Consider the following 19,204-nt stretch of genomic DNA (forward strand, 5'->3'; position numbering starts at 1 on the left):
GCCGATAAGGGACAGAGTTCCATTTAAATCACTGTGCATTGTCTATAGAGCACTGCACAGTATGGGCCCCCCTACCAATGCAGGAAAGATTTACATGGTACAAGCCCACTAGGCTCCTTCGTTCCTCCAGTGCGAGTCTGGCAACAACTACCAGATTCAAGAAATCCAGGATGGGAGGAAGGGCTTTTTGCACAGTAGCAGCTCGGCTGTGGAACGAGCTGCCCCAGAACATCAGGCAAGCCGACCCTCTGATATGCTTCAGAAGGAGCCTAAAGACCTGGCTATTTCCTAAAATCTGAGACTCCGGTGCCCATTACTCAGCCCTGCTATCTGCCGTTTCCATCTGATTAGGTTTTTTCTAAAGCGCCAGGATACCCGTAGGGTGGCAGTCTGCACTATATAAGAGCAACATACAATACAATACAATATGCAAATCAGTCTTGATCCGGCATCTTATGGAAACAGTTCAGCCCTAACTGACAAGCCAAGTCCTCCCTGAACCATAACACAAGCAACTCAGAACCACTATCACCCTAGTTATGGGCTCATCAGCCAGCTTGGTTCCAGTGACACTGAGCAAGGGACCCACATCTGCGCACACCATAGTGCCACAACTACAGTTAATTGATGCTGCGCACAAACAGCACCTTTGCGGATTTTAATTCTGCTCCTCTAGCAACTGCTCGGCACACCAGATTGAAATTTTTCACTAACTAATTTTATTATTTAGTAAAATAAAAAATGTAATATAGTTTTGAGCATTATCCCTTAACACTATGCAATCCCTGCAATTAGTTTCACCTTCCTTTTATTTAACACATTTATCAGAGACATTTATTTTCAATCAAAAAGAGGTTTCCATATTGTATGAAATAATGTGCATATGGGTCAGGTATACTTTAAATAGGTTTACTCTGCCTTCTTTTTATTTTATTTGCGATATAACAGTATAAATCTCAAATAAGAAACGGAGACCGAAGTAGTAGATATGTGGTAGACTAAAACAAGACACAAAGCACTTTTCTTACTCTACTTTTCATTAAATTCAGTCTAATACACCGTATCCAAAGCGGTTTGTTACTGAAGCTCTTTCCCAGTTACCTCAAGAACTTCTGACACAGGTCATCTTAAGAATGGATGGGCTAGGGCGCGGTTTGCCGCCGATGAAGATGGCCACACTCTAAACACGGCTCCAGCTACCCGCGCTGCAAAACCCCAGTAAATCGTCCAAAATCCACAGGCAAGCACAGAAACCTGAGTCCGGCACGGTCTGCATTGGATCTGCGCAGCGAGGGCTGACATCCGACCAGCGCCAACCCACGAATAACTCTATGTGGGAATCGGCCGCGACCTGTGAGGAGGCCGAAGAGACAGCTGGTTCGGTGCGGAAGAGGATGGTTATCACCCAGCCCAACGTGCGGCTTTGGCGCAGACGGTCCCGGCGACTGGCTTCCACCCTCCTCTGCATCCTCTCACCTCTAAAGAGGTAATACGCGGTAGCGAAACAAAGGTAGACTGCACCCATAAGGCCTACGCAGTCATGCGAAAGAGGAGCAAATAGAGGGAAGTTTCCCTCGCCAGGAGAGTGAACAGACAATAGGAAGAGGGGCTAGATCCCATAAAAGTACATGAAGTAAATTGGGGAAACCCAGATCACCCATGGTAGTGAAAATCCTCCAGTGTCCCCCACAGTGACCGGACAATGTTGGAGAGGAACTGAACCACACGAAGAGAAGGGCCTACTAACTAAGACGCATCGAGTCGGCACAGCCAGACCAGGCCACACTCAAACAGTTGAGGAAGGTAGTACTCAGCAATAAATAAAACTACCCACAAGAAGGGAAAACAAATAATCCCAAAACTGCCAGATACCCACCCTACCCTTTTTCAAGTCACTTGAAGACCCCGCGCTCCACGCGAAGAGTAATCACATCAGTAGCCAGTAGCAAGAGATGCAGATTTCTCAAAGGAAGGCTCATCACAGAAAACCGACAGGCCGCTGGTGACATACAAACCTAGGCAGGCGGAGAGTACCCAGTGGCCCACAACAAATAGAGCCTAAAGGCCGCAAATCGCGTACCAAAAACATGACGGGTGGCAGATGAGGGCACATCCCAAGCTCGACAAATTTTCATGGCAAAAATAAATACATCATGAAGATGCAAACAACCAGACGGAGCCCCCTCAACCACAATCTCAAGCGACAGCGGAACAAGGCGACCTTACTTTACATGACCTCATGGCAGCCATAACCACTGTGTGCACCTCCCTTGGATGAACAGAGGTATCACTTCTAAGTGCCGATCTCCAAAATATGGACAGCAGAGTCAAAGAAGTCGAAGATGCCAAGCAATCGCTCGTAATAAACACCTCAACACTCCAGAAACAAGTACTGGAACTGCAAGCCACTAGTAAGCAACTGGTCGCACAACCAGATGACTATGAAGGCAAATCAAGGCGAAACATCTGAATTCTTGGAGTTCCAGAAAGGGTTGAGGGCACGGCAGCAGACCTATTCCTACCAGACTTGATCACCAACTATTTAAAACCACGAAAACCTCTCTAACCACTTTTCTTTTGAAAGGGCTCACGGAGTTCCCGGAGGCAGACCAAAACTGGGCGCACCACAAGACCACTAATAGCTAGTGTCTTTAACTTCAGAGACAATACCAGTCTAGCTCCCACAAAGACACTCGAGTCTTAATCAATCTGATCGGACCATATCTAGAAACCACGTGAACTACAAGGTGGGCATCTTCCAAAATCGTCTCAGCAAGATACAGAACCATCGACAATAAGAAAATGAACTACAATCTGTAATATATAGTAGCATACCTTAACACTCACATTGCCGGGGTTTACAGGCGGGACAACTAGCTTCAAGCTCCTACTAATAAGGGGGAAGGGGGGGGAGAAGAGAGGCGCTCTGCAATGTTGAGGGACGGGAAGTTCACACACTGTCATGCATGGAGGGTTGTTATATTTATGTTTTCTTGAATAGTTATAGTAATGGGTGGGTAAATAAGGAGTCACAACTAGACATTGCACTTTTTAAATCACAGCACTTGAACACAAATCTGATATTGCATACGAACCAACTGCAGTGCCCTGATCGAATAGATTCCAGAGTTCGGCTACAGATACTGCTCCTGTGCGAAATACAAACCTATACACACCCTGACAATGGCTATGACAAATCAAAGTATACATAATGGAAAGGCTGAGAAATCACTCATATTGCTCTCTTGGAAAGTTAGACTGGGAGATGAGATCAAAAGAGGAATAGTCCTTGAATATACCAAGAGACACCAGCCTGACGTAGGCCTCCTACAAGAAACTCATTTAATCGCACATACATGCAATGCACTTAATAGAGTGGGATATAAACTTGTTGTACACTCCGGCTTCACTTCCGGATCCAGAGGGACAGGCATACTCCTATGCAGCGGCTACCCCTTCATAGTTGGGAAACCCGACATAGACTAATATGGCCGCTTTGTTGCCATATCGGGCAGCTGGGAGGGCAGGGATTTCAGATTCGCTTCAGTGTATGCTCCTCCTACATTACACAAGACTGCATTTAACAGACTTGAGCACGATTATAATGAATTTCCCATCGGGAGACATTATACTTGGAGGGGATTTGAATGGGACGCTTTGTGATTAGGAAGACCGACTGCCACCTATAAGCATACCACACCCCAGATCTCACTTGAAGGGTTTCTTGGACGCACTTGGGATGGTAGACATATGGCGCAAAAAGAACCCTCACACAAGACAATACACATTTTACTCCGGGCCCACAACAGCCACTCCTAAATAGACCGCATCATCACGCAGCCAACCAATTGTCCAACAAGCAATAACACACACTTAACAAGAGGCATTACAGATCACTCCCTGATCTGGGCGCACTACACTCTTGGGACAATATCCGAGTACAGGACAATTTCACTTAATCCATGGTATTTCAAAGTCCCACATATTAAAACTAATCTTACCAAATCCACAGACAACTATTTCAAAGAGAACTAGGAATACGTGAATTCTCCCCAGATTCTCTGGGGAGAATTTGAACCGACAATAAAGGGGCAAGCGCTCTCGTCAATAACAGGTCACAAGAAAGAAAAGAACTTGAGAGGGACCTATTGCACTGTGAAAGCAATTTCACATTCACCCCGGACGACTCAACCAAACACATACTCTAGATTAAAAAACCAGAGTACACTGCCCTGACCTCAGTGACGACCAAAGCTCGACTCCTAACCACAGGACACAAAATCTACGAACGCGGGCACAAGGTGGGGAATCTTGTCGAATGGCTAGACGGTCGAGAAAAAGCAAACCGCTGGGTAAGCACTTAACAGTAGATCACTCGACAATAGCTCACCCTCAAGACATAGCAGAGGTCTTCACTACATATCTTAAAAATCTGTAATCCCCTAATGCACTGGCCACTGCTGAAGATGCCAAAGACCTTCCCAAGCCAATGGTCTTGTTACAGGAGCAGCAACAAATAGATGCCGACCTTACAGACGATGAAATTGCAACAGCAATCCATAGTATACAATCAGGGAAAGCGATGAGATCCCCTTTTATAAATGAACTGCCACTAAAATAATCCTACATTTAAGGCAAATGTATCTAGAATGTAAACAGGACCAGACACTAGCATCCATAATAGTAATACACAAAAAAAAGGTAAACCAGTAGACAACACAAATTCCTACTGCTCCATCTCACTGCTCAACGCAAGTTAAAATCCTGGCAAAAATATTCTCAACACAATTACTTCAAGTCATGACCAAACTAGTACATCCAGACCAATCAGGGTTCATGCCTGGATGCAATACAGCCCTCAATTTGCAACGACTCCATGGAGAGCTTTGACAAAGGGACAATATCAAAGAAGACACAGTAATATGGTCTCTAGACGCCCACATGGCCTTCGATACTATCAAGTGGCCCTATATGTTTGCAGTACTAGAACAAATAGGATTTGGGCCCCAGTTCAAGGTCTGGATCCCCTTTTTAAATGCGGGTCTACTGGCACATATCCCAGAGGTTTCCTCTCCCGCACGGCACAAGACCGGGATGCCCATTGTCACCGGTTTTATTTGCCATCATCCTAGAACCCCTAGCAGTCTGGTTGTGCGAAGATTCGCTGATCCATGGTCTAAAATGGACCACGGGTGGAAAGACAAGATTTCCCTATATATGCGAACGATGTCCTAATATATGCAGCGTAACCAAGAGCCTCAATCAATAGAATATTCCAAATCTGCACCAACTTCAGGAAATTTCATAGACTGACAAACTGGTAACACACACACACACACACACACACACACACACACACACACACACACACACACACACACACACACACACACACACACACACACACACACACACACACACACACACACACACACACACACACACACACACACACACACACACACACACACACACACACACACACACACACACACACACACACACACACACACACACACACACACACACACACACACACACACACACACACACACACACACACACACACACACACACACACACACACACACACACACACACACACACACACACACACACACACACACACACACACACACACACACACACACACACACACACACACACACACACACACACACACACACACACACACACACACACACACACACACACACACACACACACACCCACACACACCCACACACACACCCACACACACACACACACACACACACACACACACACACACACACACACACACACACACACACACACACACACACCCACCCACCCACCCACCCACCCACCCACCCACCCACCCACCCACCCACCCACCCACCCACCCACCCTCGGTATTTAGGGATATTCATAACGATTGGCACAGATTTTTTTTATGCCCATAATCTCATGGGTCTGATAAAATGCTTGCAGAATGACGTGCATCATCGGAGATCCCTGTCCCTGCTTGGCCAAGCGGCCCTCTTTAAAATGATGGATTTACCTAGGTTCCGCTATATCCTACAAAATACACCACACTTCAACATGATCGAAGGGGAAATTAGGACATTACTATGGGATGGTAAGCCACCGCAAATAGCGATCCATAAATTGACCCGGGGGTGGTATGGAGGTGGGATGGCACTGGCCGACGTGAGAGCATACTACTGGGCAGCCCAATTAATGGTTATCTACAACTGGGTACACTGCCCATACGACGATCTTGCGTATCGGATGGATAGATGGCTGGCTTATAGGTCCAGGGAGCTATAAAACCTCCCTATACATCACTCCAAACATCAACAAACAGTTTCCCTTTGGCACAGAGTGACAAGGAAACTAGGAATGCATAATAAACGAACACAGGCTACTCCACTTTGGGAGGCAGAAATACTGGGGAAGCTCTGTACATGTCTAGGATACCATAAATGGGATACTATTGAGATATCAAAGGTAGGCGATCTATGGCACAGAGGCAAAATACTCTTCTTCGCAGAATTACAAACAGAATATGAAATGTCAGAGACCGAGATATTCCTATACACACAAATCAAACACGCATTGACAACAGTCATCCCATCTGGCCAAGATCTACCAGAGGCCATCCCCCTAGAAGACAGACTGCTAACAGATTATATGGTTCTGAAAGTCATCACTATGACGCATCAAAAGATAATTAATAACCAACCAGATACACTTACACGACTCTACTCACAGTGGCAGACAGACTTGAAGAACCTTGAGGAAGATGAATGGCAGCAAGCACTGTCCTCCCGGCGGGAAGTAGCTATAACATCTAGCCTTAGATTGATACAACTCAAAGTACTTCATAGAATGTATTATTGCTGTGAAACAATGGGGGGGAAAAAGGAGATGCACTATGTAATAGAAACTGCACCCAAGTCAGCACGTAGTCCCCCATATTATGGGAATGCTCAATAATCCAATACTGGGTGGGAGAAATGTCACAAATACGACGGGTATGTGGAAAGGAATTGTCACTCCAGCCGAAACGGTGCCTCCTCAATATACGGGAAGCAGATAGGACGCGTATGGAACAAGCATGGGCAACATTGGGGATAGTAATAGCAAAGCAAAACATCACCTGTGGGTGGGGTATAAAGGGGGTACCATCAGTTGAGCAATGGAAGCGAGACATGGACTTGTGCATTCTGGCTGAAAAAAAGTTTTTTGTAAACAGAGGATGCCCCCGGAAGTGGTATCTAATGTGGGGAAACTGAAATGCTCATAGGGGACATACATGTCAATCCATGGAGGGCAGGGGGAGGCGCTGGACGTAAACTCTGATGTAATTTGATGGGGCCAAATGTCTGGTGAAGTCGGCAACTATGCCTGAAATACTAATTTTACGGCTGTTTTGAAAATGTGATTAACTTGGTCTGATGTAAGATTCCAACCTTAATAAAAAGGAGGTTTAAAAGGAGGTTTAAAAAAAAAAAAAAAAAAAGGGATGGATGAACTAATGCTGCTTACGGGAACGATTGGGAAATGTTACAGATTGCAATTATCATTCTGTAGGTGGTGCACCTTTCTTAAGGAAATCTTTTATTTGTGGTGGTTCATGGTGGCAGCCCTATTCTTTCTAGGCAAAAAAAAATTTGATAATGAAGACTGAGGGGGAAAGTAATGACTGAAGATACATTTGATATTTCTAAATTATAAAGCATTACATGCCACAGATAATCAAGAATAAAAGGATGTGGCCCATGTTTCTAAACAACTAACAATGACAAATATATGGTTCTGACTATGTAAATACTAAACAGAAGCACAATCCAGTCACAAATTAAACTGCTTAATAGGTCAACGGCAAGGGGGGTTTAATGGAGAGGGATTGTTCCAACTGATTTCCATAATGTGTTCTCTTAAGAATTGACACATTCGTTATTATGTTTTAGGAAGCAGTCCCGAATGAAAGGGATGTACTATACACTTATCTGAAAAACAATTCTTGCTTGGTACCAAGGTCAAAAATATTATGATGTGAGATTACCAAATTTCCTCAAACAGAGGCTATGTCAGTAATGCCATCACTTGCATTTAAGAAATTACTCATGACAGCCATTTGTGAGCTAGTATCCAAGGTCTGATCGTTGTCCGACAGGTTATCAACCAATCCAATAAGACAAGCACAAATTAATACATTTGAGAAAACGTGTTACTCATCTCTCAAATTAACTCTAAAAACTCTAATGTTGTTACTGCCAGAAAACTAAACAGGAAGATCAAAAGTTTACATTTTTTTTATAAATCCTGTTTGAGAAGAAAATCAAAGAACAAGATTCAATGGATTCATGCATATTTCTGTTGAGACAAGTTAAAAGAATACAGACTGCTGCAATCACTGTGGATGTGAAGATGTTGTCTGACATATGCTGGAGTGTTGTAAAGTTTTGGTTAGACAGACGCCTCCCAGAAACATAGTTAACACTTTTTGTTGTATTTCTAAAACCGAAATCTAACAAACTGAATTTCAGACCAGAATCTAATGAGTGTCAGCTATGCGGCCAACCCTGGAAGAATTTCTCTCTTCTTCTCTGCATCTGTCCAGCCCTAACTGACGACCACCAGAAGTTCCTTCGTCAAGCATGGATCAAACAAGGGACTCGTACCATTCAAGCAGCCGTACATTTCCTGCTCAACTACTCTCATCTTCAAGTTATCTGTGGCCTGGTCAAATTCTTGAGCATAGCTGACAAAATGCTAAGAGCCCTCACTCCATCAGTTACACCTGGAACATAAACTGTTACTCATTATTCCCATTTACACTACGATTATGCACAAATGCACGAAGTACCGATCAACAGGTAAACATGAGCGCTCACCAAAAGCACACACCATCATCTAAAGGGCAGAAACTAGGCATCAGGACTACAAAACTCTAGAAAGACCTGGGCATAATCTAGTGAGCAAGGAATGAGCTAACATCTTGACGCACAGGCACTTTAAGTCACAGCACAATGGGACGGCAGACTGAGATTTTCTAAACATGCACTTATACCACTCTGAATTTTAGATTAATATGTTTGAAATCAGTTACCAGTTTACCTGGAGACAGATTAAACTCCATGGAATGGAAGTTTTTATGCGCAGTACCAGACAAATATAAACTAGGCCCGGTGTTCCTCCAACTTGTTCGACTGCTATACACTGAGCCAACAGTCCGGGTCAAGGTGGGTCCCTATACATCGGAAAAAGTCTTAATTACAGAGGGGAACCAGACATGGATGCCCCCTGTCCCCTCTCCTTTTCTTGCTAGCCATCGAGCCATTAGCAGAGACAATCAGTAGTAAACTGCAGGAGGGCATACCGCTGGGAGACAGCATGCACACAGTGACATTGTATGCAGATGACTTATTGATATATGTCAAAGACACTGGAAGAATTCCCCATCAACTAGCGCAAATTCTTAAGGATTTTGCAGCCTTATCAGGACTGAAAGTCAACGCCGCTAGGTCCTGCCTCTACCCATTCAGTGACACGGATCAAGACCCGTTGTACGTCCTCAATGGGGTAAAAGTGCAATGGCGGGCAGACACTTTCTGATACCTGGGTATAAGGATATATAGTAACCATAACGAAAAGAGGGGGTGAAGAGGTATGATAAGCTGTGGGCTCTGCCTCCTCTATATATTGCAAAAAACACAGAAAGTCCACCCTTCATACATAGAAAACACTGTCCTTGCAGAGATCGTTTTAAACCATGTGTGAGAAATCAGTATGTGTTCCTAGGGGCGTACAGGAAAACAATGTTTTGTTAAAATAACCCTCACCCACCAAAACGTCCCTTGGTGGCATGCTTCATCATCTGTTTCTTCCCGCCCGATGCGGGCGTGCTACAACCGACGGAGATGTGGGAGCACTTATTATTGAGGTGATTCTATGTGTAGGAGTGAGTGGAAGGGTCAGAATCTAATGTAGTTAGTTAAAAAAATACCTGGTTGCATGGAAACTAAATTGTAATACTCCCTGTAGCTGGTATTAGTAAAAGGGCACCAAAGTAACCTCTAGATTTTTAGATCTAGGAATGATAGTAGCCAGGAAGCTAATTACTAGAAAATGGAAAGCGCAGGCACCCCTCCACATATTTAGTATGGAGACACCCTATGCTTGCCTGGGCAAAGACGGAAAGTGCGGCACTCCGTAGAGAGGACACCATGGGGATACGTAAAATTCCAATATCATCAAACTGGGAAGCGATACTGACTGAAATAACTCGCATAAATACCACTATCAGCGAGGATACAGCCACACCCAGCTTGGCGGATCAGGAAGGCGCACATGAGTAACAGAGCAAACCCTGGATTGGTAGGCAGGGCAAGAACTTGGAACATTTACTGCATATACCCCCCTGTGCATGGCTGCTGCACAAGTACATATCAAACTGACCCTCAAATGAATAAACACCAGAAGGCGACTAGGGTGGAGGAACTCAAGATTTGTTAGTTATTACCGGTTATGATTTATGTTGTCCCCGTTACGTTATCACCCACCTCCATATCACCGGAAGTTACAGTGTCCATGAATAGTCATAACAACGACAGGCACGTATATCTAAAACTCTAGGAAATGTACAATGCTCTGACACTGAGGGAACATCTTTATCGTATTGGTTTTATATGAAGTATGAGACGATAAAAGAATATAAACTGCATTTTAGACCATTTTTATCAATGTATTGAAGTTATATATACACAAACACACGGGAAACATCCATAACATAGGCATTACAACGCAATGCCTTTACAACGCAGGAGCCATTACACTGCATGCCATTACAACGCATACCTCTCATTGACCAGCACCTTCACTGAGGTAAACACCTGGCAGTGTTAGAATTGTAATTTTCGTTGTAATGGCTTCAATTGCATACGTTGTAATGGAAGCTGTGTTGTATTGACCTTGTTGTTATGGTGTGCGTTGTAATAGTTTTCGTTGTAATGTCATACACACACACATATGCACATACATGCACAGAGTGCTGAACAGTTTAGGATCAGAGATTGACTCCTTGACAGAGGGTTTGTGATGGTTTTTCCCTTCATACTTGTGCACCAGTCTTATATTTATTGTATTTGCAATGTAACGATAGTAGGGGACATTGGTAGAGTTGGCTCTTTGTTTGACCCAAATCATTTCGGAGCTCAATTAAATAAAAGACTAATACAAATGTATGGAACAAGCAGAAAGAAACTTGAAGTAAAGTGACTCCTTGCCTTTGCACAATCAATAAACTGTTGTCTATGCAGTGTGTGTAGCATCCTCTGACATTTTAATACATCGGTTGATATCTATGGAATTCTTATCTTCCAACGCTTACTCTTGTCTAAATCTGCATCACAAGTTATGCGCAGAAATAAGTTTTGTATCTGTCAACAGGACAGAACAGTGAAACATCTTGGCAATATTTACCACACTTACACTTTATTTCATTTTAATATTCTACAGCTTTTACTGGTCAAATCGTCATACAATATCATTATTCTGATTCTCATAAGACTTATGTAAAATGTAATGGGTTACAGTAATAGTTTTAAATAACCACAGGTTTCGATTTGGTTTTATTTGGTTAAAAAAAAAAATTGGCAGAGACAGCACATGCAGTCCAACAGTGTCTAAATACAGCAGAGAGAGAAAGGAAATGAGAATCGCTGTAGCTAACTCCTATGTTTCCTTCTGTAGAATAACTGAGATTCTGAAGGCCAGGACACTGAGGAAGTAGTTTGTAAAGCCCATCAGTGTGCACCATTATGGCCCTAAATCAAATTGAGCATGTGGGAAGGAAGTAAGCACCAACTCGACACCCAGACTGGATCAGCACTTCATATATAAACACAAAGTACAAACTTCCAGTGCATTCAACAATGCAATAATGTTTAGAACACAGGGTTGTAAAAAAAAAATATATATATATATATATATATATATATATTTTTTTTTTTAATGCTGCACAATAAATACACAAGATTAATTCTTAAAATATGTAAAACCTATTAAGAGAATTAAGTGGTAAATCATATCATAGCCGAATGAACTAATAAGTGCAATAGAGAATCACGAAAAGTACTGTTAAAAAAAAACCCACACACAACACATTTCCCTCAAAACAGTTGTACACTAGTTTCACTTTAGGAAGATAGGATGGACATTTGTGTTTGCATAGAGAACTACAGCTGAACTGCTTGACATCTGTCAAAACAAATTTAAAAAGAAAAAGAAAAAAAAACTTGTAGTAACTTGGTTTCCATAAAACTACTGACAAATTCCTAAAGAGATGAATGCCAGTGCTGGCTAACCTCCCTGGCTAGGATTCGGATATCTAAATGTGTTCATTAAAAAAAATAAGCAAAGTCAAAAAAGTAGGACAAGACTAATTAGACGGTATAGATTGGTCTGAACATGTGGAGTTAGGCCCCAAATATAGACACTTGTGGATCGCTGGGAAAAATAAAGTTTATCTGAAGTTCCATTCTGCACTATTAAGCAACAGTTTACCTATACCTGAAGACACTGCTTCAAGTTTAAAATGTTACTATAGCTTTACTTTTCTACAAATGGTATCCAAGTTTCATGTGTTTTTTGATACAGGGTAGGTTTGCTGCAGCGACATGTTAAAGATAGGCTTCTATATATGCATACAATAATAAACTACTTGAGCAAATAGAGAGGGGGTAGGGAAAGGAAAATTAACCACACTGATTTAACAGTGCTTAAAATGTGATCTGTTTAATATTAATTATTATTTACAAGTCAGATCGCCCTTCCTCAGATCATAAAATGCATGCATCAATCTTACCGACACCCTCAAATTAGACCAATTAAAATAATACACATTGTGTTAAATTATTACTAACCGATTTTAAACAAAAACGTAATACAGAAGTCTACTGTCTCAATCTTCCTTAGATTAAACATAGTGGAAGCAAAAATGTCATATTGGTATGTCACATGCGACCATACTGCAAGGGATTTTTTTTTCTAAAAGGACACTCAAAGCTAAAAACACTAGTAAACAGATGTCTGTGGATAACAAAAATGAGCCTCTTATTATGCAAGCTCGCTTGATTGGTAACATTCAACAGTTTAATTAGCTTACTAGCTTGCTCGCCCCTTTTCTGATATCATAAATTGCTGACAAAACAATAGAAGAAGTACTAATGAAAGAATAAGAGTAAATCTGCTGCTGGGGGGATAAACTCAAATCACCACATGAGAAAGTGTGATTTTCACAATAAATGCGTATCAAGTTTAAATACCATAAATGACATTCTTCAAATAACTAAAATATTAATAATAAGCATTGGTAAAAGCCAATGCCTGGACTTGGCAGGCTGAGCATTCTTTTTTTTTTATTGTAAGCATATGCCACAAAAAGAAAATGACTTAAACATGACTGCCACATGCTTGGATTTATATTTTAAAAACCATTCAGAGATATGGCAGTTTTGTTACTAGCGAAGTATTGAAAATAAACTTTTCAGTTGTGCCATGCATTTTATTATGACCATTATTATTTGTAAATAAAACAATAAATCAGTACATATTAAGCACTCAAATCGCAAGCAGCTACAACGTTACTTAACTTTAAAGAGGGGATGGAAAATAAATCACCATCTAACTGAGCACCCACAGTACAGGGAGAGAAAAAAGTATTTAATAACAAATAAATAAAATAAAAGGCACATTTTAATCAGCTTTGTCATTGAAGAGAAAGGGACAATTTTGGAGGATGTGAACAATGTGCACAGGCTTTGTGAAGTCGCTCAAAGTGAAAAGTCAATCGGCAAAGTGGACTGACCCACTGACCCATGCAGAATGCTGGAGTGGGTGAAAAAAAGTGTGAATTACTATTTAACTGACCAACTGACGAAGCCCTCTGACCAAAAGGCCCCACCCCTGCCACTCTCCAAGTATGTATATTAAGATGTATTGTGGGGGGTAATAGTAGTCTGGTGAGACAGCTAACGCGTTGTAAAATATCAGACCTAAAAACAAATCTTCTGCTCCGAAACCTTTAACAACTAGAGTATTAAGACAGTTAGACATGGGTGAATTAAAAAAAATGATTTTATAAAGAAAAAGAATTTGTAATATTTTACAGCCGTAGAGAAAAACCCATTCCATGCACTTTACAGCATTGTTTCAGTTTCGTATTTTGAAATGACTTCTCATTAAACACTGCATAATCTGTGCTTCCTTTACGATGGTACTACGGAGTGAAGGCGAAAGTCAAGATGATAACACACAGTTGTCAGTAAAAAAGGATTCACCAACTTTAGAAAGTTGGATCTTCACAGGAAGCAATTCACGTGGAGTGGTCAAAGTCTAATCAAAAACATGTAGAATACTAAGAATAAGTAAATGTCAACTGAAAGGAGGAATAGATGGTATGACCCACGGTTTATTAGCGACTTCAAAAACAAGGTTCGACAAGTCTAACAACAATAAATCCACCCAGCCACCTACCTACTGGTCATGTACAACATTCAGAACATAATTTAATCTTCAAGAAACATAAAACCAGTAACTTGTGTCGAACATGATACATGGAGCAAACATGGATTGAGTGGTACGAATTCAAGCTTTTTGAGAGTTTAGAAATGCATACAAAAATGTATATACCTGGTCTCGTGAGGCAAGTAACAAACGTCTCAAAGAAAGTACACATAAAAGCTGCACTATATCTTACAGTTCACTGATGGTGACTTTGTAGTACAGCAAACAGTCGACAATTGGGTGACAAAACTATTCACAGGTAAACACACAAACAAGTATGAACAACTTTCATGTGTACTATTTGGTAACTTGAAAGGAAAGGCCTATAAGTTTCTTAAAAACGGTCCATCTCTTGAAACTAAAGTATCAACCTAATAACAGGGGGGGGGGGGGGTCTGAGAGGTCAAACGAACAGAGGAGCCCCGTTCAACGATATGTTGTAGTGATTAAATGACAGCTGTCAAACCTCAAGAGGCAATAGTACTGCAAAGAACTTGAGCGCAAATGAAAAAGCACGAAGGGGAGGGGGTATGGGGTTTGTTTTGATTCAGCAATCTGATGAAAGACAAATCGTTCGCTTCGTGTGCCCGAGCACCGAGCTCAGCTACAAGCTTAGTAAATCGACACTGGAAACTGGGTGGTGTGGCGATACCTGTAGTACGGTGTTGCTAACAGAATGGCCATGTAGCGCAACAAAATGCATAAATCACTTCTTAGAGACCAGATCATGGGGATGCATAGATCCGCAGAAGCGGCCTCTTCGCTATCGGTAAGGAGGCTGGAAAGTATGCACAACAAATGCAAAGGAATCACGATTATGACAAAACTCGCTCCGCGTTGCATTCAGTCCACACTACAAGCACGCACAAAACAGACAGATGGAAATCCCTAAAAACAGAGTCCGCTCCAGTATAGGGGCTCAACAATCTGTGAGGACAGAGCCTATAATAACACAGGGGGGGGTAAGCCACAGCTCTGTAATGTTCCCAATTTTATGTCAAAAAAGCACTAGTTGCAAAGCTGACCCCCAAGATGATCATTCTGATCAGTTCATGTCAATGAAGAATTGCAGGTGTTTCAATGTCAGGTAATCCACAATGCAGGTTTGTTAGCTAGCAACTCCAGGACCCAAGCAAAAAAAACATGGACCATGGAATCTATTCCTGGCCCGGGACATGGTCTGCATGTTTGGATTCTCTTACTCTAACGAGACAAGCCGCCGGAGCAAGTGATCTATTCCCTGGGCTAGTATCCGCAAAGTGGCTTCTATTCTCCATAAAGGCATGGTGCCGAGGGGCCAGAAATCCAGCCCACCCCAAATACTGAAGTCAAACCCTTGCATACACAGAAGCTGTCACAATATCAACACCAATTCTGCTCTGTCAGGCCGCATACCATAGTCCCCGCTCCGTGCAGACAGTTGTTCAGGCTCAGCGCAATGACTCGTCCAACGTCTCCATCACGCACAGCAACAGCGCTATCCTCCTGCCCAGCAACAGGGCCCAACACTTACCCGCCTCCTCGCCGACGCGAAGGGGCCTTGGTGTCAGCCGGTCTTGCGCACCCAGGGGCTCCCCGGGGATCCGGAGTCCAGAGCCGGCGGCGCTTCTCAGCGAATACACACAAACACGGCCCCAGGATCTCTCCCCCGGCCGCGCTGCTCAGCGGTGTCACAGGCTGCGTAGAGTCTCGGGTCCTCCCCCGCGGCACGCCTCCCCCGCGCTCTCCGCCGCTTGTTTTCCTTCAGGGAGATTTTGTAAATTTCACAAAATGGCGCGCGTTCCAAACCTGCGCAGCGAGCCGGCCCGGCGGAGCGGAGACCGGGAGAGGGAGCGGGTAGAGCTACCGGGCAACCGCCTTCCACCCGCGTCGATCACGGGTGCTGACCCGGAACACTGCCGCGGAACCAAATATCAAAATGAAGTAGAAAAAGAAAGAGGGGGAAAAAAAACAAGTCTCTTGCGAACTGTCCTTGTTTATTATTATTCGGGCGGGAAGCAAAAATTATTTAAAAAAAAAAAAAGCAACTCACAAAATGGCGACAGAAGGGGCATGTTGCTATGGAAACTGTCAATCAAAGCACGGCCCTCCTCCTTCTTCTGCCAATGACGCGCTGACGTTTCAAAAAAATAAAAGGCGGGGCTGGTCGCCCATGGCGACCAGCAATCATGTGACAGTGACGTTTAGAGTAGGAGGGGGAGCTGGCTCCAGGGAAGAAAACAGTTTGGTTGGAATTCCGTGAGAACCCTCGCCGGAGTGACGTGTACAAACAGACCGCCGGTATAAACACTGAAGAAAGACTGTTCAACTAGTCCAGAAGTCCTCTCAATCCACGAGAAGGAGGGAAGTTCGTGTTGCCGATGCATTACTGAAAACCAACGTATAGAAAGAGATACGAAACGGCACTCTTCATTCCTTTAGTATAGTTACATAAAAAGTCAAAGTTCTTTTTAGTCAAAGTCTTGTTAGTTGAGGGCCTTGGGACTACTCATCTGTATTGAAGGCACTGCACGTCCACTACAATGGTAACCATTGGGTACAACTTTTTTTCACAGTTTTATACAGTGCGAAGGTGAGATTAATTTTGTAGGCATGGGAAGAAAAAGTGATTCGCCCAAAATCGCAGGATGTTGAGCTGACGCATGGGACTCGAACCTTTAGGTTTCCAGTTTCAAAGGCTGCAGCTCTGGTCTTTAGGGCTCTGCTCTCCCATAACTATATTACTCTAAATTTGCAATCTCACAGATTATACATAATGTTAATTGGAGGGTAGCAACAAGATATTATGAACGTGAAAAAAACTAACAATGAATTCTGGGAATCCCGAGCATTCCTCAATGACAACCAGTAAGCATTGGTTCATAAATTCAATTGCAACTCCATTCCATGCATGGGCAGTAGCAACATTTTAAGTGTTTCAGGAGAGCCGTCCTGGCACAGAGTTGCCACATTTTTCAGAAAAAAAGGCATTTTTTGTGGTTTGTGCTGTAGCCTGACTATATACTACCTACCCTTACACTTCACTTCCTGACCCTCCTAATTGAACATTCTACTGGAGTTGAATTATTATGTTCAGGAGACAATTGCAATCTTTTTTTTTAGAGAGCGAAGCCTGAGGACATATTGAAGGAATCTTCATGAAAATTGCTCATCTTGATGATAACACTGACAACCAATATGGGATGCTGTGTGGTGGGCGGCAAAGTGTCCTCACCCCATCGTAATACTCTAATGCTCCGGCACTGTTGCCTTGAAGATGTTGATAGTGAAACATTCCTGAGAAACAACATGCTTTCACCCTTATCCGAGTGTTCCTGGTAGCTAAGTGAGACGTTTTTTGCTTTTACGTACCGCCGCTGTGTGGTCTCTTCCAACTCTTCAGGATATATATGTTGTGAGGGGTCGATAATATGGTGAATATTTGCATGACATCTAGACAACAGACTATTGTTGTCCCCTACTGTAAGCTGTTTTTGCCCAGCGCTCTCTCGTTTAGGAATTTTGTTTGAGAACTCTATGTATATCTGAATATTATGTGAGCCTTTTGTGCCTTTCCCTTCTGTGTGTTAGGCTACTCTTCCTTTAGAAAATGCTTACTGGCCAACCGATCAAGCACAACCTTTCTTTTTACGGATACCAGCTGGCATTTCACCTCAGACTAAACAAGTGCGTAAGGAACTGCTAACATGTATTTGGCTTCACGGTGTTGGACTCCGTGTCCTCTACTGTCCAGAGGTCACATTTTCAGGGTAGTGATTGTACAGACATCGCAAATTGAGCTGGATGATGCTATGTTTCTGGGATATACCACCACAGGAGGAGACCAACAAATCTCCATTTAGCTTCCAGCACCATTTGGTTGCCTGGGTGGAGGAAGCCTTTTTGCATACACATCCCTAGTCCTGGGGTAACTTTTCTGTGCTGTTTTCTTTTTTTTCTCAGCAACTTGAGGCAAACTAGAAACACCGCACTGTGATCTCCCTTGCACCCACCATAAAAGGAGCAATCTAATACTTGCTTTTGAATAGTCCAACACCCACCTCAGAATGAAGCGTTTCAGTGCTTGCTTCTGGACAGCCCCTCAGGTGAGCCAGCGCACTGTTCTGTCTTTCCCCTCGTTCTCGCCTCAAAAGATTTCCATAAGCGATGTGATTAAATTAATACTCTTCTCCTTATCTTATTTTCTTGTACAGTTCGCTACAGCTGCCAAATCTTCAGAGAATCTCCCTCACAAGCCATCTCCTTTAGTGAGGGAGCCTTGGGACCACCCTACACCACAAGACTGAGCACATGATGGGTACAAGTTAAAAGGTTTTCATGGAAACTGGACTTGTGTCTTCATTTTGTATGTCTTTCACCGTATTTCTAGTATATTATGTGAGCCATACTATACTGTTATGTAGAGAAACACTGCTTTCTTTATATTCCAGGAGCCTTTTCTTCCCCTGCATTTTTGCTACAGATAGTTCCTCGTCCTCTTTCTAATGGCGGCCACTAGTGCATCAAAACGCCCAACCTTTCTAAATAATACAGGAAAACCATACTTCCCTAGAAGGATTGGGTAAAAAAAATGGAATCCTACCTGTTAGACCTGGCACCATTGGCGTGGGTCTCCCTTCTATTTTTGCTGTTGCCTCATGTATTTTTG

General features: G+C 42.9%; 1 protein-coding gene across 2 annotated transcripts in view; it reads right to left on the bottom strand.

Moving 5' to 3' along the window:
- The window catches only part of DYRK1A (dual specificity tyrosine phosphorylation regulated kinase 1A), a 786,609-nt gene extending 769,981 nt beyond the window's left edge, over positions 1-16,628 (bottom strand). The window contains exon 1 of one of the 2 annotated variants that reach the window (XM_078656853.1): positions 16,070-16,628. The gene's annotated coding sequence lies outside the window, so the exon portion shown is untranslated. Of the gene's footprint in view, positions 1-15,951 lie in introns of both variants that reach the window. The other variant, XM_078656854.1, reaches the window with a different exon arrangement.
- Positions 16,629-19,204: the final 2,576 nt, after the last annotated feature.

Source organism: Lissotriton helveticus, chromosome 8 (genome assembly GCF_964261635.1).
Source record: "Lissotriton helveticus chromosome 8, aLisHel1.1, whole genome shotgun sequence".
Lineage (NCBI taxonomy): Eukaryota > Metazoa > Chordata > Amphibia > Caudata > Salamandridae > Lissotriton > Lissotriton helveticus.